Below are 21,112 nucleotides of genomic sequence, written 5' to 3'. Positions count from 1 at the left end.
AACTTGAGGGCCACCATACCTCAGGTGAAGGGAGAGGTTGAGAAGGAGAGTCCTTCCTGATAACCTCAGTCAAAGATGGGAATTGAGCCCGTGCTGTTGGCATCACACTGCTTTGCAAGCCAACCATCCAACCAACTGAGCTAAACCGACCCCTGCAACTGATTCACACAGTGGCAACTTCTACAAACAACAATGAGCAGTTAAACTGGTTTAGTTATTTAGGTTAAAAAATAAAAATTGACTCAGGAGACTGGAGTGAACTCTCCTGCGATTGGATCCTTAATATCTATCTGAGAAGACCAATGGGACTTGGATGTGATGTCTCAATCAGAAACCAGCAGTTACATCATTGCAGCATTCCATCAGTCGTGGCATGCCCATCAACAGTGCAGCATTCTGTCAGCGCTGTATTGGGAGTGTCAGTGATATTGATCAGTCTAAGTTCCTGGCGTGAGCCTTGAATCCAAGATCTCAGGTGAGAGTACTATAAACTGAGGCTTGGCAGATATAAGCCTATTTTGGGTAGACCTCTCAAAATGGTTGATCCTCAAAGAGACACATTTAATACAAACTGGCAACCGATGAGAGGGCAACATGTTAACTGGACACTTAGATTGGCAGTAGAGCAGCTTCAATACACTGGCACCTAACTGGTGCAGAAACGGCCTCGCATGACAAACTACAGCCAAAAACTGAGAGGTAGAATGCTTTACTGATCAATATATAATGGAATGGTTCTGAAAGGGCTAATGTTGGGGACTGCATTAAGCTCCACCCAATCTGACGGTTTCATACAAATTTAAATGGGGAAAAGGCCAGAACAGTTTTGTAACTTGAAGAGGAAACACTGGTTACAGTAGATGTCCTCATAGCTTTTGTAGCAATATTTATAATGCCAATAACTAGCTATCTTGCAGTAAACCACTTCTTGTTTAGGACAAGAGACACCCCTCAGACAGTTGACTCATGACAGAACTTAAAAAGAAGAAAGAATCTATAGTGTAAGAAGTATGTTTCATGTGACTGAGAAGAACCAATAGCCAACCTGCCAAAATAAGTTGAAGCAAAGCCAACGAGAACAAAAAGAGGCTGAGAATGAGCTACCATTTGCTGGCATTGTTAAAGAATTGCCACACCTGATATCCAGTGAGTTGGCTGAGACAACAGACTTTGTACGCCAACAGCATTTCATAATTATGGACAGCTTACTAATTATTCCAGCTTTCCTTCAGGAAGACATCCCGGAAAGGATATGTTGGGGATACTTAGGGATCACCAGGCACACTATCAGGGGTCATCCAGCAATGTGGTGGTCCTAACTCATTGTGAAATCCGCAATTGTCAGAACTATAAAATAGTCCTATCATTACTGAAGAAAGTTCCAGGTGACAGAAAGCAGCAAAGAAGATGGAGATGAGGAGAAATAGAGTGAGCAGTAAATCCTACTTGAGCTCATTGATCAATCTTTAACTGAAATTGCTCCAGTATCAACACAGCACCCGGTGAACAATGTATAATAGGAGATTCAAATTAAACGTCCTGATCAACCAGCACAAATCCAAGAGGAACATTTCAGTTCTACATCTTCCAAGTCACAGTGACAGAGCTAAGTCAGCAGCAAACCTCAGGTAGCAAGGCTAAGGATGTGATTGTGTGGGTTCATAAGTAGGTCAGCCTCAGCGGGTAAATGAAGACATTCACCCTAATCAACAAGTTGATGTAAAGAGCTTACACACTTCGGCACAGATGTATTAGCAGATTAATCAAGATTTGTTTACACAGATTGAAGACAGGCTGCATTTGACTCCATGGGAGTCAATGAGGTGGGACAACCAATGCCCACTGATTCAGAACATGTTCAGGAAGAAATTGCTTGATCCAGAAATCCAGGATACTGCAAAAAAGAAATATCTGTTTCAATACAGCATGAAATTCATGAGATTAAAGGTCTCCCTGTTGATGGAATGAGGCAATTAATTGATTCAGTAGGGAACAGCTCCTTTATGAGAGATATTGAGAGTATTAAGGGTTCCTTATTAGAAAGGACTTCCTTGGTGAAGGACATCCAAAAGATAAAGTCATCCAGAGCAGAGCAACTTTACAGACCAGTCCTAGGATCAAGAACAGAACCGAGGTCAAAAGTCATCAAGCTAAAGACCTACCGATCTTCCACGTCTGAAGAGAATACATTCTGGAGGAATAGCGAAACCACCAGAGCACCTGAATATGAAATGTCAGAGCCTTGGGGAGATGGCTTATTGGTAAATACAATTATACACTTGGATGTATGATATTAACTCTGGGACAAAGCTTGGGGTGAGATGTATAACGTTTTTGAAGGGTTAACGCTGGACGCTGTGTTAAGTCCCACTAGTCTGAGGACGTCAAAAGGAATTAGGTGGAGGGGTGTGTTTGGAAGGTAGAACAGTCCTGGATCTCAAAAAGAACACACCTTAGGTCTCCTTGCAGTCTTAACAACAATGTCTAACTTACTAATGCCATTTGTACCTGATTGCTTTCATGCAATAAACTATGAGCCGCTAGTTTAGAAAGAAAAATAGGAAAAAAAGAAACAAGTTGCTAGCTGTTGATAGCACAGCACCTATAGCACTTAATGGCAGTGGGTCAGAAGCTCTTATTAATGGGTGACAGTTTCTAGTCATCTGGCACAATTTGGGCTGAACATTAATATCTCTGAGGCACACTCACCATATTAGATATTAATCTCCCATTGGCAGGGACAACTTGAGTATGACCTTTAAACAGTGTAAATGTAAATATTATAAAGTCAGTCTCTGTCCTAATGCAGATCTTTATGGGATCATATTTCCACAGCTTCGTGGTGCCGAAAGCTTAATTAAAATCATTGAGAATTGCATTTACACTTCAGTGTCTTTGGAGAACTTTGCAATATCTTTCACACATAATGAATTACTCAGAGGCACAGTCACACTCATTAGTCAGATCATTACAATAGCAATTAGTGGCACAGCAGTCTCATAAACTGACCAGTGCCTTTAGGGAAGTGTGTTAATCCAGGCACCACACCAACATGGGATTTCCAGTGTTCACTTAAACTTGGATATGGGGCATCAATTTTAAATCACATCAGGAGGACAGGAGCTTGAGCAGTGCAGTGTCCACTTGGTATGTCACAGGTTAGATACAGCGTAAAACTCCCTCTGCACTGACCACATCAAACACTTCCAGAACAGGCACAGCACAGGATTAGATACAGAATAAAACTCGTTCTGCACTGTCCCAACAGGTACAGCATAGGATTAGATATAGAGTAGACCTCACGCTACACTGTCACCATCAAACACTTCCATGACAGGGACAGCACAGGGCTAGATACAGAGTAAAGCATCCTTGTATGTTGTCCCCATCAAATGCTCCCAGGACAGATGCTGTAAGCACAGGTTCGGTAAACAGTAAAGCTCCTTCTACACCATCCCTAATAAACACAATCAGGACCGGTAGAGCACAGGGTAACGCTCCCTCTACACTGTTCACAGCAAACATACCCAGGAAAGGCACAGTGCAGTGTTACAATAAGAGTAAAGCTCTCTGTACACTGTTCCCATCAAACACTGCCAGGGTAGTTACTGTATGGGATAAGATACAGGGTAAAGCTCCCTATACATGTTGTCCTCAAACGCTCCCAGGACAGTAACTGCATGGTGTTAGATACTGAGTAAAGCTCCCTGTATGTTGTCCCCCTCAAACACGCCCAGGACAGTTACTGTATAGGGTTAGATACAGAGTAAAAGCTTCCTCCACACTGTCCTTATTAAGCACTCCCAGGACAGATACAGCATGGGGTTAGGTATAAACTGAAGCTGTCTTTACTCTTTTTCACTTTTAAATGGCAAGTAAAGCCACCTCCACTCTTTTAAACTGAAAACAAAGCTCCTTTTAAACTGATTCCAGCAAACATTCCCAAAATGGTACAGCATGTGGTTAGATGCAGTGAAAAGCTCCTCTATTCTTTTAAACTGAAAGTAAAGCTACCTGTACATAGTCATTATCAAACACTCCCAAGTCAGGTACAACATGGGGTTAGATATGGGTTAGAGCTTCCTCCACCCTTTTAAACAGAAAGTAAACTGAAGGTAAAATTGCTGCTACTCATTTAACCTAAAAGTAAAGCTCCCTCTATTTTTTAACCTGAAAGTAAAGCACCCAAAATACTGTCTGTGGAGTATATTGAAAACTGTGTGATTAAGCTACAGCATAACAAGGGTTAAGCTGCAAATACTAATGCAGAAAGGGAACTTGCAAGTCCAGGTGAAATTGGTCTGAAGCAAACATGAGCGTATGTCACAAATAAACTATCGCCTATCCTTGTGGTTGGGGTATGCGGTTTCAGGTAGGATCAAGCAAACAAAATGTATAAAGGCACAACAAAAGGCTGTTGCTACAGAGATTTTAACTTGCAACCATGTAATCAACACACAATAAGAAATAAAGCCTGATATTTAAAAAGTTCGCAGACTTGTTCCTTTTTTTTAAAGGAATCTAACATTGCCCCTGTCCTCGCAGGACAGTATAGTTTATCTGGATTTTAGCAAAGTTTTTGACAAGGTACCACATGGGAGACTGATTGAGAAGGTTAAAGCACATGGAATTGAGGGAAACTTGGCGAAATGGATCAGAAACTGCCTTAGTAATAGGATACAAAAGATATTTGTAGAAGGCAGTTTGAGTGACTGGAGGCCAGTGTCCAGCGGTGTAACATAAGAATCAGTACTGGGACCCTTATTGTTTGTTATATACATAAATGATTTAGATGAAAACATGGGGGGACTGTTAAGTAATTTTGCAGATGACGTCAAGATTGGTAGTCTGGTTAATAGCAAAGATGATTGTAGGTTACAGTAAGTTATAGATGGGTTGGTCAGATGGGCAGTTGCAGATGGTATTTTAACCCTGATAGTGCAAGGTGATGCACTTTGGAAGAGGAACAAGGTGAGGGAGTACTTAATGAATGGCAGGACACCGGTAGCTTAGAGGAACAGAAGGATCTTGGCATAATTATTGACAGATCCCTGAAATCAGCAGAGCATGTGAATAGGATAGTTACAAATGCATATGGGGCACTGGATTTCATCAGTCGTGGCATAGAGTATAAGAACAAGGAGATAACATTGGTGTTGTACAGAGCATTGATCAGGAATATTGTGTGCAGTTCTGTTCACCTCACTACATGGAGAATGTGATAGCACTGGAGAGGGTACAGAGGAGGTTCACCAGCATGTTTCCTGGGAAATTGAGCTATAGAGAGAGACTAGATAGGCTTGGATTGTCTTCTTTAGAGCAGAGAAGACTGAGGTGGGGGGGGACAGGATTGAAGTGTATAAGATTATGACGGTGAATAGAGAGCAGATGTTCTCCTTGGTTGAAGAGTCAATCATGAAGGGGCATAGTTTTAGGTTAAGGGGCTGGAGATTCAGAGGGGATTCAGGAAAAATAATTTCACTCAGCTGTGGTGGGAATCTGGAATGCACTGCCTGGGAATGTAGTGGAGGCCAGAAACCCTACACCTTTAAAAAATATTTGGATGAGCACTTGAAATATCATAACATTCAAGGATATGGAACAAGTGCAGGAAATTGAGATTAGTGTTTCTTTAGTGGTGGTTATTGCCAGTGTAGACTTGATGACCAAATGGCTTTTTCTGAACTATATGACCCTACGACAGGTACAGTGTGGTTTTGGATACAAAGTTCCCTCCACGCTTTCCCCATCAAACACTCCCAGCACAGTGACAGCACAGAGTTAGATACACAGAGTAAAGTTCCCTCCACACTGCCCCCATCAAACATTCCCAGGTCAGGGACCGCACGGTGTTAGATACAAAATAAAGTTCTCCCCATGCTGTTCTCTTACCTGATACTGTACAACACGTTTCCGTTTTTGAAGATTCGTAGCAGTTTGTTGTCTGTTGTCACAGCATGGAAATTGGCTCCTTTCTCATTGGCAAAAAACAGGTCCGGCTTCCAGATGGAGTCCAACATAGAGGGGTCAAGGTCAAGGGAGTCATCGGGATACTCACTGTACGCTAACCGAGGGTCATTCCACTCTTGCCGTAAGAACACATTGAGTCTATAATCCTGAGAGAAACAACAGGCTGTTAGAATCAATGGATCAGTCGGAAGGATTGTGTAAACTGCTAACTGATCATATTATATAGTATTTCCAGCTGAGAAACAAGCCATTCTGCTCACAGCCTTGTGCTCCACGTGAACCTCGTTTCACCCTATTTCAACTCAGCATTTCTACATAACCTCCTATTCATCCATCTCTCCCTTGTGTGTTTCTCAAGCTTCCCTTTGTAATTGACTCTAATTGTTCACCTCAACAACTCCCTGTTGTAGATGTTCCACATTATAGAATTGTAGAATCACAGGATTTTACAGTACAGATAGAGACCAATCAACCAATCGTGTCTGTACCGGCTCCTGAAAGAGCTATCCAGATAGTCCCATTCTCCAGCCCTATCTCCGTAGCCCTCTATCTTCATCACTATCAAATATTGGAATACTGTGTTCAATTCTGGTCTCCTTCCTACAGGAAAGATGTTGTTAAATTTGAAAGGGTTCATGAAAGATTTACAAGGAAGTTGCCAGGGTTGGAGGGTTTAAGTTATAGGGAGAAGCTGAATAGGCTGGGGTTATTTTCTCTGGAGTGTCAGAGGCTGAGGGGGAACTTTATAGAGGTTTATAAAATCAAAGGGGCATGGATAGGGTGAATGGACAAGGTCTTTTCCCTCCAGTAGGGGAGTCCAAAACTGGAGGGCATATGTTTAAGTGAAATGGGAAAGATTTAAAAGGGACCTAAGGAGCAACTTTTTCACACAGAAGGCGGTGCATGTATGGAATGAGCTGCCAGATGAAGTGGTGGAGGCTGGTACAATTACAACATTTAAAAGGCATCAGGATGGGTGTCTGAGTGGGTGGGGTTTAGAGGGATATGGGTGAAATTCTAGCAAATGGAACTGGATTAATTTAGGATTTCTGGTCAGCATGGACTAGTTGGGTCTGTTTCCATGCCATACATCTCTATGACTATGACTCTATACACCAAGGTCTCTTTTGAAACCTCATCTGGGATCCACCTCCACCACTCTCCCAGACAACTATCTAACAACTATCTGAGTAAAGATTCTCCTCATTTCACCCCTAGCTCTGTTATTCACAATCTTGAAGTTGTGAGCTCTAGATACTGACATACTATCTGGTGGAAATAGAATAGCCTTCTTTACCCTGTCAAAATTGTTCATAATTTTGAGCACCTCAATAAGGTCACCTCTTAATCTCCTCTGCTCCAAGGAGAAGAAGCCCAATTTCTCTAATCTTTCCTTGTATCTAAAATCCTTCATTCCTGGTATCATTCTAGCAAATCTCTTTGAACTCTCTCCAGGGTTTTAACATCCATCCTTACATAAGGTGCACAGAATTGAACACAATACTCCAGATGTGGTCTGACCAATGGTTTGTAGAGGTGTAGCAGCACTTCCTTGCTTTTATGCATTCCCGCTACTCTCTTGCTATCAACATTTCTACTGAGTTTCTGAAACATCTTCTCTCCATTTACTCTATTGAAGACTTTCCGAATTATAAACTGCTCTCTCAGATATCCCCTCGGCCCATTCTTGAGACACAAGTCTTACCTGTTCAGTCTATCCTGCCTGTTCCTCTATGGGTCAATTCCACATGTCCTGTTCTCTTACCCAACATAAGCAGGAAACAGGAATGGACACAGTCACCTTTCCCATGCCTATGGGTCACTGTTGCCCATGGTGACCCACCTTTGTGAACTTCCTCCTCAGCATCCCGCTCCAACACTCGCCTTCCTCAGGTAGGTCTGGTTCAGTTTCTTTTGTGTGTTCAGAGGCTTACTTCAGATCTTGTTACTCACCAGATCAAAGTAAATGAGGACCATAACCTTACAATCACAGGATCCCTCATTGACTGCCAAGTTGGCCACACTCAAAGGAGACCCCAGGCTTGGGCTGGGCATGGCAGGGTGTGAAAGAAAGAGAAATTAAAGCAAAAGCAGCACAAAGTAATGGGGTGGTCGAATATGGTCAAGCTTTAGGACTCGAACACAGAGGAGGAGGCCACTCAGTCTATTGGCTGCAATTTTGGACTTGTTAGCTTTGATACACTTCTTCCACTCCCAAGAGAGGGGAGACAGAAAGGGAAAGAAAGTGATGGGGATGGGGAAAGACAGGATGCTGGGAGGTTTGCTTGCTTGCTTTGGAATTTGGTAAGAAGCCATGACAAGATGATGATAGAAACATTAAATCTTGCCTGGACTGTTGGATCTGGGTGTGAGTTTCCCAGATAGCTTACACTTCCAATGGGTAATTTACCTGCTATATGGGCCTTTTTACAATCCCTCTGATCCCACCAGCCTGGATTATCCACCTACCTTACTGATGCCACGGATATATCCCCTCTGGCCCACAACCAGTTGACTATCCTCCTCGTTCAAAACCAGGCTATCCTACTGTCTAAATCTGACCACCCCACCCTCCAACCCACCATCAGGTGATCTTGCAGTGCAGCAGGTAGTATCCTTACGTTTGTGTTAGAAGTTCGAGATCAAGACTTACTCCAGACTTGGTGGCCTTGGGAACGTGGAAAAAAGTTGCAGGAGTAGGCCATTCAGCCTTTCAAGCCTGTTCCACCATTCAATATGATCCTGGCTGATCATCCAACATAGCACTTTTTCCTAACTTGTGTCCACACTCATTGATCCCTTTAGTCCTGAGAACTATTTCTAACTCTTTTTCAAAGCAGTCAATGGTTTGGCCTCAACCACTTTCTGTGGCAGAGAATTCTACAGGCTCATCACTATCTAGATGAAGAAATCTCTCTTCATCTCAGTCTTAAATTCCATATCCCATATTATATTCTGTGACCTCTGGTTCTGGACTCCCTGGTCATCAGGAATATTCTTCCTGCAATTATTCTGTCTTCCTGTTCGAATTTTATAGGTTTCTATGAGACGTCCTCTCATTCTTCCAAACTTCAATGAATACAGCCCTAACCAGTCCTACCTCTCTTTACATGTCAGTCCTGCATACCAGAAATCAGTCTGGTAAACCGTTGCTGCACTCCCTCCATAGCCAGACAACCTTCTGCAGATAAAGAGACCAAAACTGCAGACAAGGTGAGCCATAACACAGCCAGCAGGTTTATTGTCAATCTCTAAATCCCTCCATTAGGCATCTGTATATGAAGAGAATCCTGATGAGCAGACCCATGTGGTGACTGCAGTGCAATGGCCTCTTTATGGTCAATAAAGACTCCGTGTGGAGGATCTTCCCATGAGCAATATGGACCTTGATCTGATGGACTACCACACGCCCAAATACCCCTTCCACCTAGACAGATACACTGACCTCACCCCACTCTCAACAGCAACGAACTCCACAGAATGCAGTCCCTGAAAACACTAATACTGCACGCTGATGGCGAGAAACTCAGCAAGGCTGATATTTTGCAGCAAACAGCAGAATATATCTTTTCACTTGAGCACCTACCCATTCACTCATCCACTCTCACATGCACACCGGAAATTTTAGATGACCATGCTTGAGCCAGGAAGTAGGTGCTTCCTGCTGACTTTACCCTGTCCCTGGTGGGCAATATGTTTCACATAGAATCCCTACAGTGTGGAGACAGGCCATTCGGCCCAGCAGGTCCATACACACCCTCTGAACAGCATCCCACCCAGACCCACACCTACACCCCTACCCTACCCCAGTAACCCTGCATTTTCCCATGATTAATCCACCTGGCCTGCACATCCCCGGACACTTCAGGCAATTTCGCATGGCCAACCCACCTAACCTGCACTTCTTTGGACTGTGGGAGGAAAGCGGAGAACCTGATGGAAACCCACGCAGACACAGGGAGAATGTGCAAAGTCCACGCAGAGAATAGCCTAGGGTGGAATTGAACCCAGGTGCCCTGGTGCTGACCACTGAGCCACCGTGCCTCCCTGCTGTCACATTTCTGTGAAAGCTGAGCTTGGAGTAACAGCAGAAATACACGATTGTGTCGACTCCAGGGAATTTGCGATTGCAGCCATCACTGTCGCTGTGTGAAGATCCGGGTTTTCATGATGTGACTTTGTCTGAAGACATTACATTGCAGAGAGGGAATTGCTGTCTGACTGAATCCAGATAGTTGTCATTTGCATCTAATGTGAATTTGACAGAAATCTCAGCTTGGAAGATAAATTAAACACCTCCATTTCCTCAGGTGGCTGTGGGTGACCTCCCCATAGCCCAGGATGGGTCAGCTTGTGATACCCTTCCCCTGTGTCAGATTGACCTGCTGATCTGAAGAGGGCTATGAGTGGAGTGTTTACATCACTGCCTTGGTTAACTCACAGACAATACAGGCTCAAGAATAGTGTGCTTTTTCAAGTTGGAAAGATGTAACAAGGTTCTGTTCTAGGCGTCAATTATTCACAATATCATAGAGTCATCTATCATTGAGTTCTACAGCACAGAAAAAGGTCCCTTTGGCCCATCGAGTCTGCACTGGTCCAAGCCAACCACCTAACTGTTCTAGTCCCATTTTCTAGTGCTTGCCCCATAGCCTTGTATGCTTTGGTATTTCAAGTGCACATCAAAATACTTCTTAAACATTATTAGGGATTGTGTCTCTACCAGCCTTACAGGCAGTGAGTTCTAAATTCCCACCAACATCTGAGCAAAAGAAAATACCTCACCTCCCCTGTAAACCTCCTTCCCCTTTTCTCAAATCTTTGCCCCCTGCCCTCTGATCCTTCCACCAAGGGGAAAGCTTTCTTTTCGTGTAGCCTAGCTATGCCCCTCATAGTCTTATGTACCTCAATCATGTTCTGTCTCTCTATCCTCTGTTCCAAGGAAAACAACTTGTTTGTCTAAACACTCTTCATAACTAAAACTTTCAACTCAGGCAACATCCTGGTAAATCTCCTCCGCACCCTCTCCAGTGTTATCACATCCCTCCTATAATGTGGATTCCAGAACTGCACAATGTTCCAGCTATGGCCTAAACAACATTTTATACAGTTCCAGCATCATCTCCCTGCTCTTAAACTCTATGCTTCGGTTATTGAAGGCAAATATCCCATATGCTTCTTGAACACTTTATCTACCTGTCCAGCTACCTTAAGGGATCAGTGTACATGCACACCAATGTCTCTCTGATCCTCGGTGCTTCCCAGCGTCCTACCATTCATCATGTATTCCCTTGCCTTGTTTACCCTGCCCAAGTGTAGTATCTCACACTTATCTGGATTGAATTCCAATTGCACTTATCAGCCCACCTGACCAGACTATGTATATCCTCCTGTAATCTAAGGCTATCCTTCTCACTATTTATTATCTATAATGACTTGGAGGACAGGGCAGAATGTAATGTATCCACATTTGCTGATGATGTAAGAATTGGTGGGAGGACATGTTGTGATAATGACACAAGGAACCTGCAAAGGGGATATAGATAGTTCGAGTGATTGGGGAAAAACTTGGCAGATGGAATTTAATGTTGGAAAGTGTCAGGTCATGAACTTTGATAGGAAGAATCAAAAGACCGACTATAATTCAAATGGAGAGACTCCAAAATAAAGTGTAGCACAAAGAGATTTGGACGTTCTTGTGTGTGAAACACAAAAATCTGGTAGTAGGTGCAGAAAGTAATGAAGAAGGCAAATGAAATTTTGGCCTTTATTGCTAGGGGTTGGAGCTTAAAATTAGGAAAGACTTGTCACAACTTTACAGGGTGTTGGTTAGGCCTGACCTGGAGCACTGTGTACAGTTTTGGTTCCTGTATTTAGAAAAAAGGATGTACTAGCATTGAAGATAGTTCAAAAGAGATTCAAAAGACTGATTCCTGGGATGAAAAAGTTGACTTATTAAGAACTGCTAAACAGGTTGGGCCTTTATTCATTAAGAGTTTAGAAGAATGAGGGTTGATCTTACTGAAACATACAAGATTCTGATGGAGCTTGATAGGGTCGATGTTGAGAAGATATTTCCACTAGTCGGGGTAGCTTGAAATAGGGGACATTGTTACAGAATAGAAGAAGTCTCAATTGAAATTAAGATGCAAAATAATTTCTTCTCCCAGAGGGGAGTGAATGTCTGGAATTCTCTACCGCAGAGAGTTGTGGAGGCTAGATCACTGAGGTATTCAAAAAGACAGTAGATTGTTTTTTTTTGAAGCATCAAAGAGCTGAGTGCTATGAGGGCGTAACATTAAAGAGAATTTGAGACCTGGGGCAGATCAGCCAAGATTTTATAAAATACAATGCATGTCTGATGGTCAAATGGCCTACACCTGCTCCTTTTGTTCTTAGATTTCCCCAAAGGGTGTTAGAGGGATAAATATTGGAAAACACTGGGGTAAAGTCCTCTATCTTCTTGGAAATGTGCCAGGTGATCTTTTATATCCATCTGAGAAAGCAGGCAAAATTTCAGTTTAATTTTGTGTATGTAAGACACCACTTCTGGGCAATAGGTCAAACCTACAACTTGGAGTGTCCTCTTCAGGGGAAAACCCTCAGTGGAGACCTGTTCTGGCAAAGAAGGTGATTAAACTAGAACAGCGCAAAGGCTGATGAAGCAATCATTGCTGCTATCTCACATAATTGAACCAGATCACCCAATTGCAATGCTCACCATGGTCGTTTCCGTCACCGAGCCAAAGCTGTTGATGAAGATATTGCAAGTCACATTCACTGGAGGACCTGGAAAACAAAGAACATAATAGTTAGTGTAGTAAGAATGAGACACTGAGTGGGCAGGAGGGTGAGAATAAGGAACAGAGAAGGGATGAAGGTGAGAGAGAACGAGACCAAGGCAAAGAGGGACAATGAGAAAAAGCTGGAACAAGGAAATGGATATTAGGTGAAAAATTAAGAAAGCGAGGGCAAGTGAGTCAGTCAAGAAGGAAAGAGTGATCAAAGGCAACAGAGTGAGAGTGAGTAGGTGCTAGAAAGCAAGAATAGAGGTGAGAAAGAGGGTGACATCAAGAAAAACAGGTCAAAGTTAAGAGCATGAGAGAAAGATAGGCTGAGAAGGACAGTGAGAAATTGTGAGAGTGAGGGAGAGGAGAGGTTCAGGGCAAAAGGGTGAGCATGAGAGAGAGAGAGAGAGAGAGGGCAAGAGTAAGAAAGTGTCTGAGAGATGGGGAGTAGGCCACCTAGAGTGAAAGGAGAAGACCAAAGCTGAGACACAAGGTGAAGGGATGGGCAGACAGAGCAAGGAGAGAGGGAAAGGCAGTCAGAATAAGAGTGAAAGAAAGAGAAAAATCCAGTGGAAGAGAGACAGAAAGATAGAGAAATAAAAGACACAAGTATATAAAAGCTCAAGATATAGAAGGACAGGTAAAGAGATTGAGGCAGGCAGACAGAGAGGGAAGGAGAGAAACAGTGAGACATAAAAACTTCTCCTCTTCTGCACTGATAATGAAGCAGTGCGGACTTCCCACTTTCAATAGTTAAGTTGCTCACTATATGACAGATATGGATGCATTTTGCAATGTTTGTTCACAATAGATTAGTCTTCATTCGATTGATCCAGCTCCTGGCAATGTTACACATCCCTGAACATTATGGGCAATTTAGCATGGCCAATCCACCTAGCCTGCACATCTTTGGACTGTGGGAGGAAACTGGAGCACCTGGAGGAAACCCATGCAGACACGAGGAGAACGTACAAACTCCACACAGACAGTTGCCTGAGGGTGGGATTAAATCTAGGTTCCTGATGATGTGAGGCAGCAGTGCTAACCACTAAGCCACCATGTCATTACATTCGCACACCAATGATATGTTGCACCCAGTTAAGTGGGAATAAGAACCTTGTTGTATTTTCAGTCCATCTGACCAGGGACTCCTAAATGGTGTAAGTCATCAGAACAGGGACACAGCCTTCGAGCGCCACCTATCCAGAAGCCAGTGTGTATGAGTGAGGAGAGTGGAAAGGAGATTGATCTTATAATGCTGGCAATTTACTGCTGAGGCAGCACCAGTCACAATCAGGTCAATGAAGATGTTCCAGCTCACAGCAGGTCTAAAGTAGTGTGAGTGTTTGACTGGGGCAACATCACCACAATAAAGTCATTCTAATTGTCTCTGATTCCTGACGTCTGGTGCAGCAAAGATAGAGGCACTCTGAACAGCAAAGGGTAGGCTCTGGCCCTGGAATTAGACAACCACAGAATCTCCCAGCACACAAGGAGACCATTTTGCTGGTAGTGTGCTTGCTGGGTCTTTGGCAACAGGTCATTCACCTGGTCTTTCCACATAGCCCTCATATGTTTTCCTCTTCCAGGATTTAGCCAGCTCTGTTTGAAAGCGTATTCCCACTGTGTAAAATGTAATTCTTATGACGTCACTGACGTTTGACCGAGTATCTTAAATTTGTGCCTTTAATTATAAGGCTAGAGGAGATAGGAGCAGGTGTAGATCTCTCTGTACTGGCATCTGCTCCACCACTCAATAATGATTATTGATTCGAATTGAATTGAATTAGCTTTATTGTCACATGTACTCGCATGAGAATAGTGGAAAGTTTACAAGTTGCCTTTTACGGTGCCATCTTAGGTACAAAGGTTACAAATCAGAAAAATAAAAAAACAAAGTTAAACATTGCAGTACTTCTAACTGAAAAGTAGAAAAACAAAAAAAAACACTTAATAAAAACAGAAGCTCTTTTGGATTTTAAACACAGTTAACAGTTCAACACCACAGTTCAGAAGTTTCTAGCCATGCTGGGCTTGCATTCCTCACAAGGGATCAATCTTTCCCCTCCCTGGGCTCAACCTCAACCTCACCCTACCGCTGCCCCGGGTTTCCTGCTCCCGCTCTTGCCACCTTATTGGGCTGCCTGCTCCCACTCTTACTGCCGGCCACCTCGGGCTACCTGATCCTGCATGGGAGAGCAGGAGAAAGAAAGGGCAAGGGTAAGAAAGTGAAGACAAGCATATAAGTGTGCGCGAGAAGGCCAGTGGGCCAGAGACTGCAAAGGGAGAAGCTGAGACATAATTCTGCCTGATTTCCTGCCTCAATTCCAGTCTTCCTCCCATTTTCCAATTGGCTTGATTTAAAGAGCCCAGAAATCTGTCTATATCTCACTTAAATATACACATGATGAAGCATCCACAATCCTCTGGGGTCAAAAATTCTGAAGATTCACAACCCTTTGAGTGAAGAAGTTTCTCCACATCATTATTCATCCTTTATCCTAAGACCATACCCTGCAATTTAGCTGTTCCTGATCAGCCAAAATAATCTTTCAGTCTGTACCCTGTCAAGTCCCTTCAGAATCCTGTATGTTTCACTGAGATATCACCCTTCTTCTAAACTCCAGCAAATGCAGGCCCAATTTATTCAGACCCTTGTTAGAGAATTCTCTTATCCCAGGGTCCAACTGAGAGAACCTTCACCGTACTACTTTTAATGCATGTATATTCTTCCTGAAACATGGAAACAGAAACTGCACGGATATTCCATGGTCTCAGTAAGGCCCTGGATAATCCGATCAAGACTCCCATATTCCTGTATTCCATTTCCCTTCTAAGAAAGGCCAGTGTGCCACTTGCTTTCCAAATTGCTTGTAGGATCTGCATGTTAACTTTCTGTTTCTCATGTGAGTACACTCAGGTCCATATTGAACTAATACATTAGTTTTAAAATCAATTTCAGTAAGAAAATGGGGAAATGAATGAGGTTAAATTCTGACAAATCCCCAAGGCCTGATAGTCTACATCCCAGAGTACTAAAGGGAGTGGCCATGGAAAGATTGGATGCATTAGTGGCCATCTTACAAAATTTTATAAATTCTGGAGCAGTTCCTATAGATTGGAGAATGGAAACTGTAACCTCACTATTTAAAAGTGGATGGAGAGAAAAAAATAACGGAATTATAGACAGTTAGTCTCACTTGTGTTATGGGGAAGATGCTTGTGTCTACTATGAAAGATGTGATAACAGAACGTTTGGAAAGCCTTAACAGGATTGTACAGAGCCAGCACAGGTTTATGAAAGAGAAATTATGATTGACAAATCTACCAGAGCTTTTTTGAGGATGTAACTAGGAGAATAGATGAGGGATAATGTGTGGATGTGGTATATTTGGATTTTCAGAAGGGTTTTGATAAGGTCATAAGAGGTTGGAGGGCAAAGTTAAAGCATATGGGAAAGGGGATAATATATTGGCATGCATTGAGAAATAGTTGACAGACAGGAAGCAGAGAGTGGGAGTGAATGGTATTGCAAGAATCAATGCTTGGGTCCCAGCTACTCACGGTATACATATGCAACCTGGATGAGGGAACCAAGTGCAATATTTCCAAATTTGCTGAGGACATAAAACTGGGTGGGGCTGTGAGTTGTGAGGAGGATGCAAGGAGGCTTCAAAGTGATTTAGACAAGCTGACTTAGTGGGCAAACACATGCCAGATGCAACACGATGTGGCTAAATGTGAAGTTATACATTTAGGTTTGAAATGCAGAAAGGAACAGTAATATTTAAATGATGATATTATTGGAAAATGTGGATGTACAAAAGGATCTGAGTGTCTTTCTATACCTATTGATGAAAGTAGACAAACAGGTGCTGCAAGCAATTGGAAAGTCAAATTGGCCTTCATTGCAAGAGGATTTGAGTTCAGAAGTAGAGGCTTCTTCCTGCAGTTTTACAGGGTCTTGGTGAGACCACACATGGAGTATTGATTTGGTCTCTCTACCCAAGAAAGGACATACATGCCTTAGCGGGATTGCAGCAGAGGTTCGCTAGGCTGGTACCAGGGCTGTTGAATCCTCAGGTTTTCTACCATTATTTGCAATATTATGAGCTTCTTATTTTCATCTAATACCATCCTCGACTTCTTTAGTAATTCAGTGGTGGATCTCTCTAACCGAGTTTTGCCTTTTCTAACTGAATACATTTTTGTTGAGCATTATGAATTGTTTCTTTAAATTTTTGCTTTATTTATTATCATACTTTTTAGTGCATTTGTCCAACCAGGATATACATGCCTTAGTGGGATTGCAGCAGGGGTTCACTAGGCTGAAACCAGGGATGACAGGACTGTCCTATGAGGAGAGATTTGTATGACTGGGCGTATATTTGCTTGCGTTTTGAAGAATAGTTGGAACTGATTGAGACATATAAAATTCACACAGGGCTGGACAGACTAGATGCAGTGACCATGTTTTCCCTGGTTAGGGAGTCCAGAATTGGGAATACAGTCTTAGGGTCCTAGGTAGTCTATTAAGGAATGATATCTGAAAAATTTTCTTTATTTCAAGGGTAGTGAACTTGTGGAATTCTCATAGAATCCCTACAGTGTGGAAACAGGCCCTTCAGCCCAACAAGTCCACACCAAACCTCAGAGAATCCCACCCAGACCCATCCCTCTATAACCCACCTAATATACACATCCCTGCACACCATGCCTGCACAGCTTTGGACTGTAGGAGGAAACCAGAGCACCTGGAGGAAACCCACGCAGACACAGGGAGAACGTGCAAACTCCACACAGACAGTCGCCCGATGGCAGAATCGAACCCGGGTTCCAAGCGCTGTGAGGTCTACCACAGAAGACTGTGGAGACATTGACATAGAAGATCAGCTCCGATCGCATTGAATGATGGAGCAGGTATGAAGGGTTGAATAGCCTACTGCTCCTAGTTTGTATATTTCTACATCTCTTTGCGTTTTGTCATAACTTGAATTTTCAACCTGCTGTGTATTGTCAACACAGCTAGATAAAGTATTCTTGGACTCTTTACCTAAGTAACTAATATAGTTGTGAATTGCTGAGGCTCTCACCATTTATTTTGTTATATTCCTGACTAGTTTATTTTCACATTTTCCCCTTTTTAATATAAATTTGATCACTCTTTCTTGGTTTCCAAAACGTGTCCAATCCTCAGGTTTTTGACAATTTGCAATATTATGAGCTTACTTTAATCTAATACAAACCTCAACTTTTTTTAGTATGTCAGCGGTGGGCTTTTTGCTTTTCAATTTAATGCATTTTTGGAGAGCATTATGAATTGTCAATTATAGTGCATTTATCCAACCAAATTTTTGCTTTATTTGGCTTTACTTAATTTTAAATAATTTTTGGGATGGAAGTATGCAATTTCAAGTTTAATATGGAATTCAATGGTATTATGATGACTTTATCCCCATTAATCTTTGATTACAAGACTGCTAATTAACCCTGCCGCATTGCATAATTCTTGGTACAAGGTAACTTTATTACTAGTTGGTTCCACAATATAATTATTCCAGGAAACTGTCACAAAAGCATTCTACAAATTCATCTTCCAGGCTATGTTTTGCCAATTTGATTAGTTCAGTCTACTTGAAGATTAAACTCCCACATAATTACTATAATGGCTTTGTTGCACTCTCTAATTATTTTAGTTTAATGCTTTTCCAACGGTAGAACTACAGTAAGGGGACCAGAAACTGCTTCCACCCAGGAGTTTATGGCCCATTGTTACTCAAAATCTTCGGCACGCATTCACTTTCCTACCAGCAGAAAGACAGTATTCTCAGAGGAACTTAGAAATTTGAACATATCTGTTAAATCTCCCAATACCTCATGACAAAAATCCCAATTTCTCAACTCTCTGCCTGTAAATAAACTCACTCATCCCTGGCACCATTCTATAGCCTCTTTAATGCCATGACATTATTCCTGAAGTGTGATACTGGGGAGGCAATGGTCTACTGGTATTATTGCTGGACTGTTAATCCAGAGACAGAGAGAGATAGCAAGAACTGCAGACGCTGGAGTCAGAGTCAATACAGTGTGAAGCTGGAGGAACACAGCAGGTTAGGCAGCATCAGAGGAGTAGGAATGTCAACGTTTCAGGTCGGGACCCTTCATCAAGACTGGGGAGGGGGAAGGAAGCAGGGAACTAAATAGAGGGAAGAGGGATGGGGCTAGTGGAAGGTAGGTGGGATGGCGATAAGTGGATGCAGGTAGGGGGTAATGGAGATTGGTCAGTGGGAAGGGTGGGGCGGAGAGGTGGGAAAGAAAATGGACAGGTTGTGTCAGGTCAAGGAGGTGGGGATGAGAAGGAGGGTCAGACATGGAATGAGGCCGGAGCTGGGGAGTCTTTAAAACTGGTGAGTTCTGTGTTCAGGCCATCGGGTTGTAGGCTCCCGAGGTGGAATATGAGGTGCTGTTTGCTGGTGGCGTCATTGTGGAACTGGAGGAGACCCAGGATGGACATGTCACCCAGGGAGTGGAAGGGGAAGTTCAAATGGTTGGCAACTGGAAAGTATTGTTGATTATAGCGTAAAGAGCGCAGATGCTCCGTGAATCGGTCACCAAGTCTGTGCTTGGTCTCACCGATGTAGAGGAGGCCACATCAGGAGCAACAGATGCAGTGGACGAGGTTGGAGGATGTACAGGTGAATCCCTGTCAGATTTGGAAAGTTTGTCTTGGGCCTTGAATGGAGGTGAGGGGAGAAGTGTAGGGGCAGGTGAAGCACCTCCCACAGTTGCAGGGAAAGGTGCTGGTTGGGGTGGGGTTGGTGGGGTGTGTACAGCAGATGGGGTGGGGGGAGGAGGAGTTCAAAACTAGGGGACATATCTTTAAGGTAAGATGAGAAAGATTTAAAATGGATCTGAGGGGCAACTTTTTCACATAGAGAGAGTGGTTTGCATGTGGAATGAATTGCCAGAAGAAGTGGTAGATGCAGGCACAGTTAAAACATTTAAAAAGACATTTGGACAGGTGCATGAGTAGGAAAGGTTTCGAGGGATATGGGCCAAATGCAGGCACGTGGGGCTAGTTTAGTTTGGGAAACTTGGTCGGCATAGACTAGTTGGACTGAAGGGTCTTTTTCCGTGCCATATGACTCTATGGCTTTATGACTCTTAAGTCCATATGAATAATATCAATTGAACTATCGCTAACCCTAAACTTAGCACCATGAGTGCTCCATTGAAGTGTATGGTATTGAAACATTGTTAGATGGTAGAACAAAAGCAGGCCTACCAGCTCAATACTGAGCGTCTTGTGAGTCATTGTGGACCATCAGCAGCAGCAGAACTGCATTCAACCAAAAACTGCAACCTTATAGCTAAGAATATCAATTACCAACAGCCAGTAGATCAACCCTGGGTCAATGAGCTGCACAGAAGTAGCACTTGACATACCTAAATATAAGATAGTGACCCGGTGAATCTGCAACACAGGGCTATTTCCATGCCAAAAAGTGAAAGCAGCACATAACAGAAATAAGATAGTCACTTTCACTCTCCAGGTGCCCTTCTCTGTCCTGTTCAAAGTATTGTCCCTGGTAATCAAGGATGCAGAGATTATGTGAAGCTATGACTGGTGGACAGACTGGCTGTCCTGAAAAATGTCACCCACAACCTAACAGATTTGTGCCCTGATTCACCCTCACTGCCCTTTATCTTCTGGTCTTGTAACTGGTTCATTAAGTAATCTGCCCATACCCGCTCCACCAACACAACTGTCTCTGCCAAATATCATGTAATGGGAATGTTCAGCTCACAGTCCTATTTGAACCTAAGCCACAGCCTTACTGCTCTGTATCAGATCTCCCACAACAAGGTCAACCTGTGTTAGTTGCATTGTTTGGTGCATTTGTACACATATTTCTCAGAGTTTCCCCACCTTGCTTTCTTACTAAAACTCCTACTGCACCCTTTTATTTTTCCTCCATCACTTGCCCCTCCTCGCTTTCCACCCTACCTTATCCTCTTTTCCTTTGTTCATTTAAGGGGTGTAGGCTTGGCCAGCATTATTGCCCATCTCTAATTACTTCAGTGAAGGTGCTTTTAAACTGCTTCAGCCCATTTGGTGTGGTAAACCCACACTGCTATGAGGGAGGGGTTTCCAGGATTTTGACCCAGTGTGTCTCAACTGTGGTTATGTGTTTACTCTTCCCTCTCTTAATGCAGCATCTGTTTGTTTCTTGCAGCCCAGATTCCTGAGCAAGCAGAGATAACAAGGTGTAGAGCGGGATGAACACAGCAGGCCAAGCAGCATTGGAGGAGCAGGAAAGCTGACATTTCGGGCCTAGACCCTTCTTCAAAAA

General features: G+C 43.0%; 1 pseudogene; it reads right to left on the bottom strand.

Annotated features, from left to right (window-relative positions):
- The window catches only part of LOC109910690, a 57,599-nt pseudogene that overhangs the window by 10,616 nt on the left and 25,871 nt on the right, over positions 1-21,112 (bottom strand).

The sequence above is a fragment of the Rhincodon typus genome, chromosome 14 (assembly GCF_021869965.1).
Source record: "Rhincodon typus isolate 14 chromosome 14, sRhiTyp1.1, whole genome shotgun sequence".
In the NCBI taxonomy this organism is placed as follows: Eukaryota; Metazoa; Chordata; class Chondrichthyes; order Orectolobiformes; family Rhincodontidae; genus Rhincodon; species Rhincodon typus.
Note: the sequence above shows the minus strand (reverse complement) of the source record. Positions and strands in the feature narration are given on the sequence as shown.